At 42.0% G+C, this 20488-nt stretch overlaps 1 protein-coding gene across 2 annotated transcripts in view; it reads right to left on the minus strand.

The window, feature by feature from the left end:
* Nucleotides 1-9072, minus strand: part of PLEKHB2 (pleckstrin homology domain containing B2) — a 48634-nt gene extending 39562 nt beyond the window's left edge. For both annotated transcript variants that reach the window (XM_060017012.1, XM_060017011.1), the window contains exon 1: nt 8962-9072. The gene's annotated coding sequence lies outside the window, so the exon portion shown is untranslated. The remainder of the gene's footprint in view (nt 1-8961) is intronic.
* Nucleotides 9073-20488: the final 11416 nt, after the last annotated feature.

Below are 20488 nucleotides of genomic sequence, written 5' to 3' on the forward strand. Positions count from 1 at the left end.
CCTGTGCTCTGCAATGGGAGAAGCCACCACAATGAGAGGCCCTCGCACCACAACGAAGAGTAGCTCCCACTCACCGCGACTAGAGAAAGCCTGCGTGCAGCAACGAAGACCCAACGCAGCCAAAAATAAATAAATAAAATAAATAAATGTACTAAGAAAAGAGAAAACTGAAAAGCCAACTTGGAAATCAATTTCAGGCCACTGGAGTCATGAATTTAAAATGGAAAAAAAAACCTTCTCCATCAAGAGGACAACATTATAAACATATCTCTGGCGTGCCTATATAAAATAGTTCCAAACTATTAAAGAAAGAGAAAATTAAATTACAAGGTAGAAAGAAACCTGAACTGAAATTAGCAACAGAAACCCACGACTTTTTATAAAAGGCTAGTTGTTCTGCGGACTCAAGTAGCTTCTTATCTGGTATCATCCTGTCTACCATTAGTCATTATGTGAAACAATCTCACATGTCCAGATCTTTATCTCTAATACTGGTCTCCTCTAAAAGGAGCCAGTACTCCTTGAAAACGAGCTGGTTACAATTCAGGGACAGGACACCTCAAGATGTGCCTAAGTTGTCTTACTGTCAAAAAACAAAGATGATTTCAGGAAAAAAAAAAGTCAACCAGCTGAAGAAACGGCATCTAATGGCCAAATTGTGACAACATGGGTGCCAATGTGAAAATAATAATTATGGTTCATTAGAACCAACTGAGACTAAAAGGCATCCTAAGTATAAAATGATTAAAACCATATACATCACTATAGAATGTTTTAGAGAAACACACCTTCCAATGTGACTTCAATTTCACAACTGGGGTGGGGGAGGTGCGGGGGGGTTAAAAAAAGGTTAAACACTTTGATTTGTGTAATTCCTTCCTCTCAGTAAATAATTCAAACAGTTATTGAATTAACAAGTAAGAGATGTTTGTTGTTTACTGTCTAAGATGTTAGGATTTCTTTTTTAAGACAAAAAGTCTAGATTTCTGAGTTAAGGACTCAAGTGTACTGCTACATAGGCAGCAGAGAAGACCGCAGGAACAGGTTTCAAACCATCCTAAAACTTACACTGCTGGGGAGAAATGACTCCTGGAAGAGAACCCTGGATTCACACCCTCAGCAATGCGCTGAGTTTGGTTACTTGCACTTTCTGGGCAAGCACTTACAAGCCAATCTCCAGAAGTCAGAAGAAGCCAAGAGGATATTAAAGGAGCTTCCTGGACATCCTTGGTGGCACAGTGGTTAAGAATCTGCCTGCCAATGCAGGGGCCACAGGTTCGATCCCTGGTCCGGGAAGATCCCACATGCCGTGAGCAACTAAGCCCGTGCACCACAACTACTGAGCCTGCGTGCCACAACTACAGAAGCCCGCACACCTAGAGCCCGTGCTCCACAACAAGAGAAGCCACCGCAATGAGAAGCCCATGCACCGCAAAGAAGAGTAGCCTCTACTCACCGCAACTAGAGAAAGCCCACACGCAGCAACAAAAACCCAACCCAGCCAAAAAATAAATAAACTTATTTTAAAAAAATAAAAATAAAATAAAGGAGCTTCCTAAAGCACCTGTGGTGTCTTCACTCAGATCAGGCAACATTATCAGCCAACAGTCATCTTCTTGGGGGACTGAGGCTGGACATTTTACCATCTAGCAGAGACCGCAAGATGGGCAGTCCTCTGAGGGCAGAAAAGTAAGTTCTTTATCTCCATTAAAGGGGTATGTGTCCTTTGTGCCTACCAGCCTCTGCTGTCAGGTACCATGTTGGTATCCCATCACCACTGGAGCATACTGCCTCATCAGCAGGAGCACCCTCGCCTCTGGCTCCCAACCCATAAGCAAGATGTAACACAATACAGACCCCCACACTGGGCCATGTAAGTAAGAGACGCCAAGGGTAACAAGTACTTAAATAAGCAGCTGCCTCATCTGCTCCCAAATGACCCACCTCACCTATGCTGGACCACAGCTAAATCCTTCTATCTAGAGTCTGTCCCCTGCCAAGCTCCTCCAATGTATCCTGAACCCTGACCACAAAGCAGAGGAGGAGAAAACATTGCCTATCACTCAGCCTACTTGCCCTCAGCCTTATAGAGCATTCACATGCCACTGCCTAAAACAGGTACCCTACTCATTAGCCTAGACCAATTCCTGGCCCTGAATCCTGCTAGCCTGCCCTGCGTTGAGGTTACCTAGGACCAGTGCTCTGAAGGGAAAAAGAAAAAAAGGCAGACTTTAAAAATCCATCTTCCCGGGCTTCCCTGGTGGCGCAGTGGCTGAGAGTCCGCCTGGCGATGCAGGGGACACGGGTTCGTGCCCCGGTCCAGGAAGATCCCACATGCCGCGGAGCGGCTGGGCCCGTGAGCCATGGCCGCTGAGCCTGCGCGTCCGGAGCCTGTGCTCCACAACGGGAGAAGCCACGACAGCAAGAGGCCCGCGTACCACGAAAAAAAAAAAAAAAAAAAAAATCCATCTTCCCATTTTTCCCTCTACAGTATATAGAAATATTACATATTTCTGAAAAATACATATTTCTTGATACTAAACACTACAAATCACATGAGAGTTATTTTCAAAGACAGAAGACACAACAGTGACATTAAAATGAGATTCCAGGGATTTCCCTGGTGGTCCAGTGGTTAAGAATCGCCTTCCAATGCAGGAGACACGGGTTCGATCCCCGGACGGGGAACTAAGACCTCACATGTCGCAGGGCAACTAAGCCCACATGCCACAACTAGAGAGAAGCCTGAACCACGCAACGAGGAGCCCGCGTGCCTCAGCGGAGGATCCCACATGCTGCAACCAAGACCCAACACAGCCAAAACTAGAAATCAATAAATATTTTAAAAATTTAAAAATGAGAATCCAAGACAAAAGATCTATGAATAACGTAAAGATCACCCATGCTGGTGACTGCTTTGCTACTTCCAACATTAATGACAGATTAAACACCTAACTCTGCTCTCTCCTGAAACGCAACTAAAATGACAGTTAAGGGGAAAACAAGGCATAAATCCACAAACACAAAGAGAATCGCAGCAGAGACAAAAGCAGATTAGATGCTAAAAACGCTGAGAAAGTTTTAAAGGCAAATGAACAAGCAGTAACTAATATAAAATATAAAAAGCTTTCTCTGCTTTTCATGTGCTAATAAGCCAAAACACAGCAAGCCAACTCTAGCCACAGAACACTGTAAAGATGCAGAAACTGGAAGTATGAGATAATGCTGAAGGTGGGGAAGAATATCAGAATTTACTGAAAGTCTTTAAGAAGAGTTAGTAGGCCCTCTACACATCCAGGCAACGACCCTCCCCAATCCTGAGGATCGTCTTTCTGGAAAAGCTGAAACACTGAGGCTCTAGGCTTGGGGACACCAGGGGTAGCTGAGAGTGGAAGAGAGATGCCAAACTTAGAGGAGTAACAGAGTAAGTGAATGTCTTAAACTCCCTGTCCTCTTCCTTTACTTAACTCCCAGACTCTCTAGCTCTGGATGAAGGGCACAGCCAAAGGTTCATTGATACTGACATTTTTTTCTACAAAACAACTGGTCTCCGGGCTTTCCTGGTGGCGCAGTGGTTAGGCATCTGCCTGCCAACGCAGGGGACATGGGTTCGAGCCCTGGTCCAGGAAGATCCCACAAGCCACAGAGCAACTAAGCCCGTGTGCCACGAATGCTGAGCTAGTGCTCTGTGGCCCGCGAGCCACAAATACTGAGTCCATGCGCCACAACTAATGAAGTCCGAGCTCCGCAACAAGAGAAGCCACCGCAATGAGAAGCCTGCACACCGCCAACGAAGAGTAGCCCCTGCTCGCCGCAACTAGAGAAAGCCCGCGCACAGCAAGACCCAATGCAGCCGAAAATAAATAAAATAAATAAATTTATTTTTAAAAAGGTATTAAAAAAAAAAAGCTGGTCTCTGCCTAAAACCCTACAGGGATTCTCATCATGTGATAAACTTTAAACAAACACATGAACTTTCAATCAGTTTTTTTAATATCTTAGATAGAAACAGATAGCATGTATGTTCAGACATCTGAGGAAGCTTCAAGAGACTGAAAAAAATAAAAGTAAAAAAACTCAAAAACCTCACAGGAATCAGAGACAATTGCAGGGAGCAAAGGAAAAGTTTTTAAAAAATTACTATTATCAGAAAGATGATACACAATATTGTAACCAAAAAACAAAACCAAAATGTTCTAAAAGAGGAACATTCAGAGCTCTCAGTTAAACGTGATTAACCAAAATTTAAAATAGAAGAACTGAAAAGATCATGATGGAGGAAATCTCTCTGAAAGGAAAAAAAGAAAAAAAAGGCCAAGAGATGAAAAAACTTACAGGATAAGCCTGGGATATGAAACATCCTGCTTACAGGAGAGTTTCACAAATAAACCAGCAAAAGAAGTATAAAAAAAAGTACTATACAAACATTTTCCAGAACCGGACAATACATTTCTAGACATATTTCTAGACAATACATTTCTAGACACATTTCTAGACATTTAATGAGTGTTCAGCAAGATGAATTTTAAAAGATCCTCGGTAAGGTTTATAACGGAAATTTCAGAACTCTAGGAACAAAGAATAGAACCTAAAAACTTCCCAGAGCAAAACGGAGGTCACATAAAGGATAAACAAAGCATTAGGGCATCTTCATCAAGAATGCTGGAAGCTGGAAGGCAATGGATCAATATCTTCAAAATGCTGAGAGAAAATTATTTTCAAGCCAGAATTCCACACCCAGTCAAATTATCAATCAAGTAGATAAAATAAAGACATTTACACGCATGCTGAAAGACTTAAGATTTACCTTCCATGTACCCTACCCTGTTTCCAGAGCCTAGCGAAGAATGTATTCCACCAAAATGAGAGCATAAACCAAGAGGAACTAGGGGATGCAGGTGAAGGAAAGTCCCAGGGAGACAGCTGTGCCACAGGCCTAGAAAAGAAACCAGTCCAGACTGGAGGACAGTGTTGGGGAGAGGGGAAGGGGAAGGGGACAGAGCCTGACATCTAAGAGAGTCTGGTGGACTCAAGAAGAGTGTTTACAGGAGGCAGAAGTCTTCTATGGCAAGAAGTCAAAGATTACATCTAAATCAACAGCAATGTTATCATGTCCCGAATATAAATGTAAAAAAGGCAGCTAAGAAAAGGTGAAAACGTTTGCCTCTAGTTAATGGAAAGGGAGTATTTTTTGACTCTGAGGTTTAAAGTGCTATTTGGCTTTTCAATCTATGTATATGTATTATTTTGATAAATGTGAACATGTACGCAATAATTTGAATTATCCTCAAACATACAAAAAAAAAAAAAACCCTAGATGAACACCATTTTCTTGAACCTCCCTTCTAAGAGTTCTTTAAAATGGGGGGAGAAACTTAGTATATTCTTAGCAATCAAAAATCATAAAGTATGATTTTGATAATATGCTTTGAAAAATTCATAGAGCCTAATGTTTCATAACACAGGCTTTGAAGTTAAAAGAACTGCGTTTATATCCTGGCTCAGTCACTTATAAATTACCTTGGGCAAGTTATTTAACTTTTCCAAGCCTTAGTTTCTTCATCTATACAGTGAGAATACTAACATCTACTTGATAGGATGTTTGGAAAATTGGGTGAAATAACTTGTGTTTGCATAGTACCTGTTAGTTACTAAAACTAACAAATGGTAGCTGCTCCCACAGCAATTATAACTACTATTTTTGCTATTATTTCCTCACTATCCACCTGACTAAAATTTGCCTAAAACATTCTAGAAGACAGAAGCACATCAGGCTGCTTCTCAAATAGCTTAGAAGACTTAGTAAGATGTGCCTGACAGTCAAAATTTGAACACATACCTAGAAGGAAAAAAAAAAAATCAAACCAAAAACCTTCCCAGAATACATAACTAAATTAGTCTCTGAAGGAACAGGAGTAGCTTTTTGACGTACCTTGTTGAACTCCACTCTCCATAACTTATTTCAACCTTTCACTATTATTTATACCCTGGAGCAGGATCTAATGCATAAACTAAGACTCACTAAAGTCTGATCTGCTGCTGGTCTCTAGAGGATGCCAGCAAACTAGTTGCAAAATAGCCACATTACTCACATACCAATAAAACCTACAGAAAGTTTTAAAAATACAAACCATATTCAACAATTCAAGTTTTTGAGGTTTGTTTGTTTGGCCACGCCTCGAGGCTTGTGGAATCTTAGTTCCCCAACCAGGGACTGAGCAGTGAGAGCCAGTCCTAATCACTGGACCGCCTGGGAATTCCCCAATTCAAGTTATTTTAAAATATGAACTCAAATCACTGTAAAAATCATTGAATCCAAAAGGGACCAACTTAAGAGGTGGAAAGAATATTGCCTTTGGAATCTGACAGTTCTGAACTGAAAACCCACTTTGCCTGGCTCCTCTAGTTAGCACTTCCCAAGGAATAATATGACTACCTCAAGAGTGATATCTGGGGACTTCCTGACGGTCCAGTGGTTAGGACTCCGTGCTCTCACTGCCAAGAACCCAGGTTTGATCTCTGGTCGGGGAACTAAGACCCACAAGCTGCGAAGCGTGGCCAAAAAAAAAAAAAAGAAGAAAAGAGTGGTATCTGTTCTTTCTGTACCACTGACCTACACATTTCACAAATTCAGTCCCTGAGATTATCAGGAAATCTACTTTCAGAATGTGTTAACTAGAAGAACTATTATTTTAGCTGTGAAAGTTGTTTCCTTATCAAAGAGAGGAAAACTCTGTTCTTCAAGGACTCCAAAACGACACAGGGGACAAGAAGGACTGGGTGATCCATCCCAGTCAGTTCATATGTGGTGTTGGCCATTTCAGGTAGCAATCAGTTCTTAATAACAAGCCCAATAATAAGCACTCATCAAAGGCCAGACAGACTAAAACAAAGAGGCAAGAAAGTTCAACTCTGGCCTCATGATCAAGTTCAGAAGCAAATACACAACAAATAAAACATGACTGGTTCAACTAGCCCACTTTTTGTAACATTTTTAATAGTTTATTTTACTCAGCAGTTTTTGGCAGTTACTGACACTAATAAAGTAATTCTTTAATTTCTTTAGACATCCAGTAAAAAAGAAAAAAGACAGAGGAAAGGAGAAAGAACCCAAATATTAATGTAGGATGGCAAGCTAGGAAGTATAGCAAACCTTCCAGAGAGTCAAGAAAAACTTCTCTACTCAGTGCTCTGTGGTGACCTAAATGGGAAGGAAATCCAAAAAAGAGGGGATATATGTATACGTATAGCTGATTCACTTTGCTGTACAGCAGAAACAGAACATTGTAAAACAACTATACTCCAATAAAAATTAATTTAAAAAAAAAGAAAGAAAAGAAAAGAAAAACCTCTGTCTTCCCCCAAGGAGTAATATGACTACCTCAAGAGTGGTATCTGTTCTTTCTATACCACTGACCTATACATTTCACAAATTCAGTCCCTGAGATTATCAGGAAATTTACCTACAGAATGTGCTAAACCATTAAAAATATGCTAGTAAAGAACCATTGTCAGGCTCTGAGCTCTTTTCTGCAGCCTCCTTCAGGAAGCATTTACTGACCACCTACACTGTGCGAGACACTCTTATCTGCCAGGATAATCCTGCAACATATGCTTGATTCCTGCCCTCAGAGATGGGGGGAGTTAAGGAATCACTACCCCACTGAGTAAACACCAAGCACAAGGGAAGCCCAGACAAGCACCTGCCCAGCTCTCTTCCCAATACCCACCTCCCATCAATAACCATCAGCCCAGCCCAGGGGCCACTCCTGAGCACAAGAGAACCAGTCGCAGAAGCACATGCACACATACACAGATATTTTGGTCATTAATTTGTCAGACAAACGTTAAGCGTCGTAAATAAACAGGTAGTTAACAGTCCCAGCTTGGGCCCTAATTCCCCTCGTGACTTTTACACAAGTCACTTCCTGCATTGGCGCTGGTTTCCTCAAAGACTACCAAGACCCAGGAACTTCCCTCCCTTTAGACTAAGCGCCGCTCCCCCTGGCAGAGGCTCCACCGCGTCCTAGACAGAGGAGGTATTAAAACAACGAAAGCTTCTCAAGAGTCAACAGCGTTTGGAATTAACCACGCATGTTCCCCTGGATCTTTTGACACTGTGATCATCCCACCTCATTCCTTTCCCCCACTCACGCTGAAAACCTGGAACTTTACTATTCGGTCATTTATGCAGACTTTTCTGTGTAAATTACTCTATTTTTGAGTTAAAAGCAAACAAAAAACACTACTCTGACGCGAAATGAAAACCCCTGACCTTCGGGGTTCCCCATGTAGTTAGGTGAGAGAATCAAACGTGGAAAAAGACCTATAATACAACACCAAGCACTTAGAGCCAACGACACTGCAAAACCAAGAGTAGGTGAAACGAGCGGAGGCGGGCCCCACCCGAGAGCGCACAGCTTCAATGCCATTCCGGACTCCTTAAGGAGGTTGCGACCTCCGGGCGGCAGGATAACCAAAAAGAGCCCCAATCCCCTCGACCAGACGGGCTGCAGGGCCGGAGACCTGCGCCCCGCGGGCAGAAAGGCGGGGTGGCCGGCGGGGATCACCTGCAGGAAGGGGGGCGGCAGCAGGAGCGCTCTGGCGGGGCGGGCGGCTCCAGGGGAGACTCTAGACTGACCGGGGGAGGGGGAAGGGGAGGGGGGTCTGCTCCGGAGGGGCGGCGAGCGGGCGGCTCTAGGGGAGGCTCCGGAGGGATCCGGGGAAGGGAGGCGAGGGGGAAGGGGAGTGGGGAGGAGAGGAAGGAAGGGGAGAGGAGAGGGGAAGGACTCGGGTGGGGCTGGGGGGCGCTGACGGGAGTCTCCTGGAGAGGCTCCGGAGGGACCGACGCCCGGGGTGGGGAACGGAGGGCGCGGGCCTGGGGTCTCCCTGGAAGGGCGTGGGGTGGGTGAGCCCGGCCCGAGGGGGTCTGGGTCGCCCGGACCAGACAGGAACATTCACCTGCAAAGCCTCCGGCCGCAGCCACGTACCGAAGCAGGGTGGGAGCGCAAGGACACTGCCGGACTCCTCGGCTCCGACTGCCTCACGCCAGCGTCTTGGCTGCCGTCCGACGGCACGTCTCCCCGGCGCGCATGCGCACGGCACGCACTGCAGGCCGGGAGGTTCGGTGGGGCCCGGGCAAGCCTGGCTGTTGCGCGGGGTGCGCAGGCTTAAGTTTCACCTGAAAAGGAACTGTAGGCCCCGTGATCTTGCTTATAAGTACCACCGTCCAGTGAAAGAAGCCAGGCAGGGCTCTTTAGAGAAACGACTGACTCTAGAACTGCTTCGGGGAAAGTACAGCTGATTGGAGGAGCATCGTGTAGCGCCAGAAGTGCGGAATGCTCAAAAATAATGCGTGTAGGCCTGTCAAGGGACATAGGAGTCAACCTGAAACAGCTTCCAGTGCCCAAACCTGGCACAGTTATAACTTAGAATATAAAATAAGTATATTAGAGTCCATTCTGCTGTAAATAAATAATTAAATACATTACTGGGGAGAGGAGCTAATTCTTCCTTATAGAAGAATTCTAATTAATCATGCTCCATACAGAGGGTGTATTAATCTCCACCCACGCACCCCTGAGCGTGGGCTGTGCATGGTCACTTCCTCCCAGAGTGCAGTGTTGGAAAGGGGAAAAATAACTTCTACGGAGGAGAAACCTGACAAACGCTACTCAACCACGTGATCAAGGTTAACATCAACAGCAATAAGTCTTGTTGATAGTATTTACCCTTGATACGACATAATGACAAGGTCACTTTTCCTGCAGTCTTACTCCCCAAAACAAGCATAGCCCCAGTCTAACTATGAGAAAAACAGCAGACAAATCCCAATTGAGGGATATTCCACAAAATACCTCACCAGGGACTTCCCTGGTGGTCCAGTGGCTATGACTCCGCGCTCCCAATGTAGGGGGCCCAGGTTTGATCCCTGCTCAGGGAACTAGATCCCACATGCTGCAAATAAAAGATCCCGCGTGCCGCAGCTAAGGCCCAGCACAGCCAAATAAATAAATGAATAAATATTAAAAAAAAAAAAAAAACCTCACCAGTATTCCTCAGAACTATGAAGGTCATGAAAAACAAAGAAAGACTCACATGCAGTGTAGTGTCCTGGATGGGATCCTGTAACAGGGAAAAAAAATGTTAGTGAAAAAAATTGTAAATTCCAAATAAATTCTTGATTTTAGTTAATTGTAATTATTAGCTATTTTTAGTTTTGACAAGTGTACCGTGGTTATGTAAGATGTTAACTTTAGGGGAAACTGAGTGAAGGGTATAGTCCCTCAGTATCGTTGGGGGACACTGACCTCTCTCTGTAGAGCTACAAGTCTAACTCTGACTACCTTCAGTGTTAGGTACCTATCTTTCAGGGATTTGGAGTGTCCAAAAATACACTAACATATTGTCTTTGAGTGATGGGATTGTGCATGACTTATTTCTTCTTCCTACTTTTCTGTACTTTCCAAATTTTCTTTAATGCATCACTCAAACAACTTAAAAATCACTTTAACAACTTAACAACAAGAAAAAGTAATACTTGAATCCAGTTTGGTGAAGGTAGATGCTCTGGGAACTGGAGCAGGTGCACCCACTAGTAAGTTTTCTGGTTAATAAAATTGGCTTTCTGTCCAAGCCTGCTGACAAGAAAATTACAGTAGGGAGAAGGCTAACATTGGGTAAGCCACACATCTCCCAGTACAAAATATGTGGCCAATACTGAAAGGTGTGCTTCAGGGAACCACACTGGGTCTCTGCTTCCATCAGCTGCTTGACTCCTTGGCTCCATACAATGTGTGGTCCTCAACCCAGGCAAACCAAATTATGACCTGATTAGCCCCACTTCCCAATTACTAGTACACTTTCTTTATTGCAAAAAAGAAAGTGATAAGTTCTTGTGGTTAAAAAAGAAAAGCTAAATAGGACATGAAGTAAAATATCATCCCCCTGCCAATCCCACATAATCTGGAATGAGAATCTTCCAAGTAACAGGAGGTAATAGACATCCTTTTATTTCCAGCTTCCTTTACCTTTTCTAAATGAATCACAGCTCTCATGTTCTCTTTGTTGGATTACTTTTTATTTTCCTGCAGCACCTATCTATCTATCTCTCTATCTATCTATAGCAGATGTGCCACTTAGGGTAGAGCAGTTGGACTTCACCAGCCCCACAATGTTCATCAGTACCCCAAATCCATCCCAACAGACATACAATTCTAGTGAGAACAGAGTGTGGGTTGAGCCAAAGCAAAGTCCAGCTCAGGAATAGGAAGCTCTTCCACTGAGCTTGATACACCTTTGCTCCTCCTATGAGGAAATGCTGGAACTGCCTCTATTGGGTAGGAAACAATGAGTTTTGTGCACTTATATTTGACTTTATTTTGCCCTCGACATCTGCTGAGAAGCCTTGGCTTTCTTCAGTTGAGTCAATTTCTTTTGAGGAGAGCAGTTGGGTTTTTGCCCACTGTAAGCATGAAACTCCCAATGCACACAAGAATGGGGAAGGGAGATGGGGTGTAGCTGTGGCACAGGCAGCCTTGCAGTTACTGTTCTTGTTTACAGGCCCATTTCTCACCACCTTTCCCCTCTGCCCCCATCACACTTGCTCTGGGTTGCAGGTTTTTCTGCCTATTTGAACCATCCACTTGAAAGTGAGTCCTTTCCCTCCCCCACCCAACCAGGGCCTCTACTACTGCTTCAGTTTTCTGTGCTGCCTATTATTTTTTAAACATCTATCATCTATTTCATAAAAGTCTAAGGAGAAAATAGAAGTGTAAAAGTGTATTCTTGATCTGCCGTCTTGAATCAGAAGCCTCCAACCCCAATTGCTTTCTCTCATGCTCAATTGTCTCAAAATGTTTGGTTAACTGACAATGCCCTTAACTTGTTTTCCAGGACTTTTACAAATACGTTTTCTTTTACCTTAATAGGGCCTTGGAAGGGAAGAGACATAGATCTCTGTGTTCAACCCAATGTGCAGAACCAAAACAGAGTTTTGTGCTCTCAAAAACTTTGCCTCCAGCTAGATGGTGAGCAGAAAACAGTGCTATTTTCCTATTAAACCCTCAGTTTATATATAGTTGACAAGAAAAACACTAAGACTCCAATATAAAAACAGGCAAAGGGACTTCCATGGTGGTCCAGTGGCTAAGACTCCACGCTCCCAATGCAGGGGGCCTGGGTTTTATATCTGGTCAGGGAACTAGATCCTACATTCCACAACTAAAAATCCCACATGCCGCAACAAAGATCCGATGTGCTGCAACTAAGGTCCGACACAGCCAAATAAATAAATATAAAAAAAAAAAAAGACAAAGGAAATATGAATAAATCATTCACAAAAGAAAAAATGTGAATGCAACAAATATTTTTAAATGAATCTTGCCTGCAACCTAGCAATTGCAAATTAAAACAAATGAAATATAGATTTTCAGTGATCAAATTTTGAAAGATTTTTTAAAAATTTAATCAGCTATACATATACATATATCCCCATATCTCCTCCCTCTTGAGCCTCCCTCCCACCCTCCCTATCCCACCCCTCTAGGTGGTCACAAAGCACTGAGCTGATTTCCCTGTGCTATGCAGCAGCTTCCCACCAGCTATCTAAAAGATAGTGGGAAATTTTAAAGGATTTTTAGTGAAATACTCAATAGAAGGATTTAATGAGACGGTCACTGTGATACACTTGCTTGTGCAAATGTAAATTGGTACAATCCTGGAATAAAATTTGATAATATCAAGAGGTTTAAAATACTTCATACTTGGGAATTCCCTGGTGGCCCAATAGTTAGGACTCTGCACTTTCACTGCTGAGGGCCTGGGTTCAATCCCTGGTCAGGGAACTAAGATCCCCTCAAGCCGCGTGGCACCACCAAAAAAAAAAAAAAATACTTCATACTCTTTAAACCAGTAATTCTTTGAGGCAACGATCCCAAAATAAACAGAAACTCCAACCAAAAATTGTTTACAAGGATGTACATCAGGTATGTAAGAAATGGAAATTAAAACAATCCTGAATACACTACTATATATAAAATAGATAAGCAACAAGGATTTACTGTTTAACACAGGAAATAATATTCAGTATCTTGTAATAACTTATAATGGAAAATAAACTGAAAAAAAATATATATATCTATATAACTGAATCACTTTGCTGTATACCTGAAACTAACACAATATTGTAAACCAACTACTTCAACTAAAAAAAAAGAAAAATCCTGAGATACAATTTCATACCTACCTGTTTGGCAAAAATCTAAAACTTCATGGTAAATGTGACAAATATGTGAAGGTACCAGAGTTCATATCTTAGTGGGGATAGTGTAGCTTGTTACAAACACTTTAAAGAACAATTCAGCACTACCTAGTAAGTTTTAAGGTGCATGTACCCTATGACCAAACAATTCTGCTTCTAGGCAAGTGCCTTAGCATAGTATTTTCAAACTGTCTGACTCCCACCTACAATAATAAATTTACTTCATAACTCAGTACATAACATATGAGTAAAAAAATTTATATAAAAATAACTTTTTACCAAACAATACTTACCCTTACTCTTGTGCCACATGCTCTACATTCTTATTTTCCAGTCTAATCCATGTTTAAAAATGCAGACAATGAATCACTAGATTGATTTCGTGACCTGAGCCTGGAGTGGGCTGGTGCTCATGATTGATTATCTATTGCTGCATACCAATCTACTGCAAAGCTTAAACACCTTATCGTTCTTGTGTCTCAGAGTACTCTGGGTTGCTATTTCCTTTATGTTAACTAGTAAGATCAAAGCGAAATAACCTTGTTGGAACTTCAGTTGTTTGTCAATGACGTGAGTGACTTCTTTGCTGAATAGGATAGTAATAGTTTTTTAATATTAGGAGAATATTTTGTAAATTTTTTTGTTCTACTCACAATGTGATACCTACAGACACCACCCCTTTTAAATTTTAATCTGCATTATTAATATTATCTCCATCATATGCATAAATCTATAAAATTAACAAAACAATAAATCAAGCCCTGATTACTATTATCCCATGAGTTGCATTCTTGCCCTGGCGGATTTCAGGCTCCAGAGGTGACGCCCAGGGAGGGAGGCAGGAAGGGAGCCCTCAGCCTAGTGTAGCTCCAAGTTTCCACCTGGCAGGTCCCAAAGCTGCCAAGAGCCTCAGGGTACAGGCAACAAGACGGTAATGAGGAAAGGGTGAATTTTGAGTATTTATTCCTTTTGTCTTTACATCAAGTTCCTATAATTCAATTTTTAATAAAGTCTGGCTTGCCAAATTCCTGAAAATGTGTCCCTTGGATTCCGGGAGCCAGTATAAGCATTGAAAGTCACCCCGCACACCACTGAGCTTGATTAGCTGTTGTTCTCCTGAGGGTAGATGCGTGGTCTCATCCCAGTTTTTGGTTATTAACAATAAAACTGCTGTGAAACCTAAGTGAACATCGACAGATGAATGGATAAAGAAGATGTGGCACATATATACAATGGAATATCACTCAGCCATAAAAAGAAATGAAATTGAGTTATTTGTAGTGAGGTGGATGGACCTAGAGTCTGTCATACACAGTGAAGTAAGTCAGAAGGAGAAAAACAAATAGCATATGCTAACACGTATATATGGAATCTAAAAAGAAAAAAATGGTTCTAATGAACCTAGGGGCAGGACAGGAATAAAGACACAGATGTGGAGAATGGACTTGAGGAAACGGGGAGGGGAAGGGTAAGCAGGGACGAAGTAAGAGAGTAGCATTGACATATATACACTATCAAATGTAAAATAGCTGGCTAGTGGGAAGCAGCTGCATGGCACAGGGACATCAGCTTGGTGCTTTGTGACCACCTAGAGGGGTGGGATAGGGAGGGTGGGAGGGAGACACAAGAGGGAGGGGATATGGGGATATACGTATGCATATAGCTGATTCACTTAGTCATACAGCAGAAACTAACACAAACGCTGTAAAGCAGTTATACTCCAATAAAGATGTTAAAAAAAACTGTTATGAAAATTCCTGTACAATTCTTTGCATTAAGGTATGCTTTCATTTCTCTTTGGCAGATACCTTCAATTTGCTGGGTGATAGGATAGGTGTATGCTTATTTTTTTTAAAGAAATGACCATACATTTTTCCAAAATGATTATACCATTTTATACTCTCATCAAAATATAAGATTTTTATTTATTTTTAATTTAATTTTAGAACATGTAATATATTCATGCAGTGCAAAAGAAAAACAAACCTTGAAAATGATCATTCTCACCTGTATCCCAGATTTGCTCAGGGTCCACTCAGTCCCTAGTCTCACCACAGGTAAGCACTGCTGCTATTTGGTGGGGTAAAAAGTGCCTTCAGTTTTTTAAGTAAAAATAAAAGACACATTTTTCATTTTCATCAAGAACTTTATTGAACAACGTATTCACCCTTTTGTTCCACTACCTTCTGCCAATTTCCAGGCAATTTCACAATAATTCCATCTTCCCAAAACTTTTTTATCTTTTTGAGCAAAGAACTGTTCCAGGTGCCATTTACATTCTTCCCGGGAATTGAAATTTTTTCCATTAAGAGAATTTTTTAAAGACCGAAATAAATGGAAATCCGAAGGCTCAATGTCTGGTGAATACAGCGGATGAATCAGAACTTCCCAGCCAAGCTGTAACAGTTTTTGCCTGGTCATCAAACAAACATATGGTCTTGCATTATCCTGATGGAAGATTATGCGTTTTCTGTTGACTACTCTGGACGCTTTTTGTTGAGTGCTGCTTTCAGTTGATCTAATTGGGAGCAGTACTTGTTGGAATTAATTGTTTGGTTTTCCAGAAGGAGCTCATAATAGAAGACTCCCTTCCAATCCCACCATATACACAACATCACCTTCTTGGAATGAAGATCAGCCTTTGGTGTGGTTGGTGGTGCTTCATTTCGCTTGCCCCATGATCTCTTCCGTTCCACATTGTTATACAGTAGCCACTTTACATCACCCATCACAATTTGTTTTAAAAACGGAACGTTTTCATGACGTTTCAGTAGAGAATCACATGCGGAAATATGGTCAAGAAGGTGTTTTTTGCTTAACTTGTGTGGAACCCAAACATCAAAGTGATGAACATAACCAAGCTGGTGCAAATGATTTTCAACGCTTGATTTGGATATTTTGAGTATGTCGGCTATCTCCCATGTGGTACAATGTTGATTGTTCACAATTGTTTCGATTTGATCGCTATCAACTTCAACTGGTCTACCCAACCATGGAGTATAGTTCAGCGAGAAATCTCCAGCACGAAACTTCACAAACCACTTTTGACATGTTTGATCAGTCACAGCACCTTCTCCGTACACTGCACAAAGCTTTTTGTGCGTTTCAGTTGCGTTTTTAACCTTTCTTGAAATAATAAAGCATAATATGCTGAAATTGTTGCTTTTTTCTTCCATCTTCAATATTAAAATGGCTACACAAAAATTCACCAATTTTGATGTCTTTTTTTAAATGCATGCTGATATGACAGCTGTCACGTACAATCTAACTAAATTGTTTCGAATGAAGTTACAGACAACTAAGTGCTACTAGAGCCATCTTACAGAAAAAACTGAATGAACCTTTTGGCCCACCCAATACTTTCTTGCATTTTTACAATTATTTGTGTTTGTATGAAAGTAAATACAAATATATATTTTCATTTCCCCTTTTTTTACATAATCTTCTTTAGCACAGTTGAATCATTTGGCTAAGTCTGCCATAACAAATACCACAGACAAGACAATTTACACAACAGAAATTGATGTTCTCACAGTTCTGGAGGCTGGAAGTCCGAGATGAAGGTGCTGACAAGATTGCTTTCTCCTGAGGCCTCTCTCCTTGGCTTGCTTGGCTTGGTCATCTACTCACATGGTTGTCCATAGATCTATCTTGTCTGTATCCTAATCTCCTCTTCTTATAAAGACAGCAGTCAGACTGGATTAGGGCCCGCCCTACTGACCTCATTTTAACTTAATTACCTCTTTAAAGGTTCTATCTGCAAATACAATTCCATTCTGAGGCACTGGGGTTTAGGGCTTCTGCACATGAATTGAGAGTAAGGGACACAGTTCAGCCCATTACAGTAGTTCTACTCTTTGCTTTGTTCATTTAACAGTCTACCTTGAAGATATTTCCTTTTCAGTATATAGAAAGGTTGCTCATTTCTTTCTTGAGTTATGGAGTATATTACTCAGTCACTCCTTTAGGACAAACACTAGGGTTGCTTAGGGTATTTTCCTACTCTTAGCAAAACTGCAATGAATAAACTTGAACCTATTTCATTTTACACTTCAGAGAATTTCTTTGTAGAGCAACTCCCAGAAGTGGAATTGTTGGATGAAAAGTTTTCTGTATATTTGTTCTTGATACACATCATCAAATGGTCCCCTCTCCATTCCAGCAATGTGTCTGCTTCCCTACAGCCTCAACAATAGTCACTTTTTTTTGATGCTTGCCAATCAAATAGGTGAAAAGATGCTACCTCAAAGAGTTTTAACTTGCATTTTTCTTTTTATGAGTGAGGCTGAAATTTTTTTTTCATAGGTTTATGAGCCACATTTCTTTTTCTGTGAACTCTCAATTTCTACTGAGTTTTAGGACTTTCTCTTACTGACTTCTGGAAGCTCTTTGACTATTAAGGAGATTAGCCCTTTGACTATGATATGTGTTGGGACTATTTCTTCCTCGTTAATCATTTGTCTTTTTACTATGCTCATGGTGATTTTTGTCAAACCAAAGTTTTTCATAGACATGGTGTCTGAATTTTGAGAGGCAGTTTAAAAAGGCTTTCTTTACTCCATGGTTTAAAAATAATTTTCCATGTTTTCTTCTTGTTCTTTATGATTCCATGGTTGTACATTTATATCTTTTTGCACTTGGATTTTATTCTGGTATGGTGTAAGGTATAGATTCAATTTTACATTTTTTCAGATGGCTATATTTCTGTCCCAATACCATTTATTAAACAGTCCATCTTTCTGCCCAGTGACTTGAGATGTTACCTTTACCAGATACCATCTTCCTAAAATAATTTGTATTTCTGAATTTTCTGTTATATTCCATTGGTCTATTTATGCATCTGTGACACACTGTTGATTGAGAATTTTAAATATGTTTTCTTGTCTGATAGGTTTAGTAGCCCCCTCACTATTACTCCTTATTTTCAAAGTTTTCCTGGCAGTTTTTTTTGTTTTTTGTTGTTGTTGTTGTTTTGGTCACGCAGGACGGCTTGCAGGATCTTAGTTCCCCAACCAGGGATTGAACCCAGGCCTTTGGCAGTAAAAGCGCAAGGTCCTAACCACTGGGCCGCCAGGGATTTTCCCAGATATTCTTGCTTTCGATTTTTCTTGTTGATTTTTTCCTCATGTGTAAATTAGAATTACTTTATCTACTTAAAAATAATTATTGGTGTTTGATAGGAATTGTATTAAATTAATAAATTTAGAAGAATTATCCAAGAATATGTTTTTCTCCATGAATTTAAGTGTTCTTTTGTGCCATTTGGTGGTTATTTTAAATTTTATTCATATAGATCTTGCACAACTCTTACGAAAGTTTATTGCTAGGTATTATATTGTTATATTTATATATTGGTTTATTTTTCCTGTAAGTAACCTTGCATAAAATGGATCTTTTCTTCTATTTTATCGTCTAATTAGTTATTTAGATACATGACAGCTATCTTTTTTTTTCTCACTTCAATTATCACTTGCTGCTGGATTCTCCTGTTTGTGTAGTTTTTTAGATGATACCACTTGCTTTGGATCTGTTGATTAAGTGAGAAATAAACCTCTATTGTGTGAAGACACTGAGATTTGGGGCTTGTTACTGCAGCATTTCCTAGCTATCCTGACAGATACAAGAGACTTAAAAAAAATAATGACGCTCAACAGACAATATATTAGGGTTAAATTCTCCAGGGGCAGTGCTATGGAAGCAGGAGTTTAAGGAGAAAAAGCAGGAATGGAATTTCACACTGTTACAGAACTTATTCATGTATTTTAAAAAATTAATTAATTAATTTTATTTATTTTTGGCTGCATTGGGTTTTCGTTGCTGCCGGTGGGCTTTCTCTAGTTGCGGTGAGCGGGGGCTACTCTTCGTTGCGGTGCGCGGACTTCTCATTGCGGTGGCTTCTCCTGCGGCACAGCATGGGCTCCAGGCGCTCGGGCTTCAGTAGTTTTGGCTCATGGGCTTAGCTTCTCCGCAGCATGTGGGATCTTCCCGGACCAGGGCTCGAACCCGTGTCCCTGCATTGGCAGGAGGATTCTTAACCACTGCGCCACCAGGGAAGCCCAGAACTAATTCATGTATTTTTAAAATGGAAAATAGTGGGAATCGAATCACCATGGTGGGTATGTTTTAAAGAATAACATCCCGTTTTATTTAAAACCATCATCACTTACAGCGTGCCAAAAATCAAGTCCTTTGCAACTATTTTAACCTGCACTGAAATCTTAGAGATGCCAAGTAAAAAGTCTTTAGGAACCGTAGCAGATGTTCTCAGCTTGGTCAGGGCAAGGTAGACTGCCTGGACTCTTCCTGCTGAGTACAGGCCACAGGATTCCTTCACCTTTCTCCAAGGCAGACCCATCGGCTCTCAGCTCACGCAGGGAACCTGTGGGTCCAAGTAATGTTGCAGAGACAGCAAGTGCAGCTCTGGGAAAGCGCAAAGCCAAAACTCCCTCTTTCTGAGCAAGTGCTCTGAAGCCAGACGTTGGGGTTTCAATCCCGGGTCGGCTTCCTAGGAGTTGTGTGCTCTCGAAGAACGTTGTCAACCTTCGTGCCTTAATTTCCTCATTTGTAAAACGGCTTATTATGAGTATTAAGTGACTTAATGAATGCAGAGCATCGAAAACAGCGAACGCAAAGAGCGCCGCAGCGCGCTGGCGGCCAGCGTGGCGGCTCCGCGAGCCCGGGCGGTGCCAGCGCCGAGCCCCAGGATGCCCGGCCGGCAGCGGGGCGTTCCCGCTCCTCCGACCACCCCGCCGGAGGCCACCCGACCACCCCGGCCAGGGGCGCGGAGCCTGACAGTCTGGAGAGGCGCAGCCCCTTCGCCGCGGCAGCATTTACACGAGGGTGCCTGTAGTGCGGCGCTGTTTGAAAATTTAAAAAAAATACATTTTTTAAGAAGTTAATAAAACCCTATAATTATGTTCCACTGTGTTCTTTCCACACTGCACGAAGAGCGCAAAGATAGCGTGAGGAAAAACATGAGTGTTTGTTCGAAAAAGTCAACAGCTACGCCCCGGGCGCTGATGACCTCTCAAGCACTCATCCCTCCAAGCTCCAAACTCCGAGAGCCCAAGGACTCGGCCCGAGGATGTCCGCGTCGCGAAGCTCCCCGCTGCCTCCGCATCCGGGAGCTTCTCGGACGCCAGCGGGAGCGCGCACGCCAGCTCCGAGACCGGAAGGTGCCGTGAGGTCACGTGCCGGCGCGCCCCCGCCGCGGCGGGCTCTAGGCGG

Source organism: Delphinus delphis, chromosome 7, assembly GCF_949987515.2.
Source record: "Delphinus delphis chromosome 7, mDelDel1.2, whole genome shotgun sequence".
Lineage (NCBI taxonomy): Eukaryota > Metazoa > Chordata > Mammalia > Artiodactyla > Delphinidae > Delphinus > Delphinus delphis.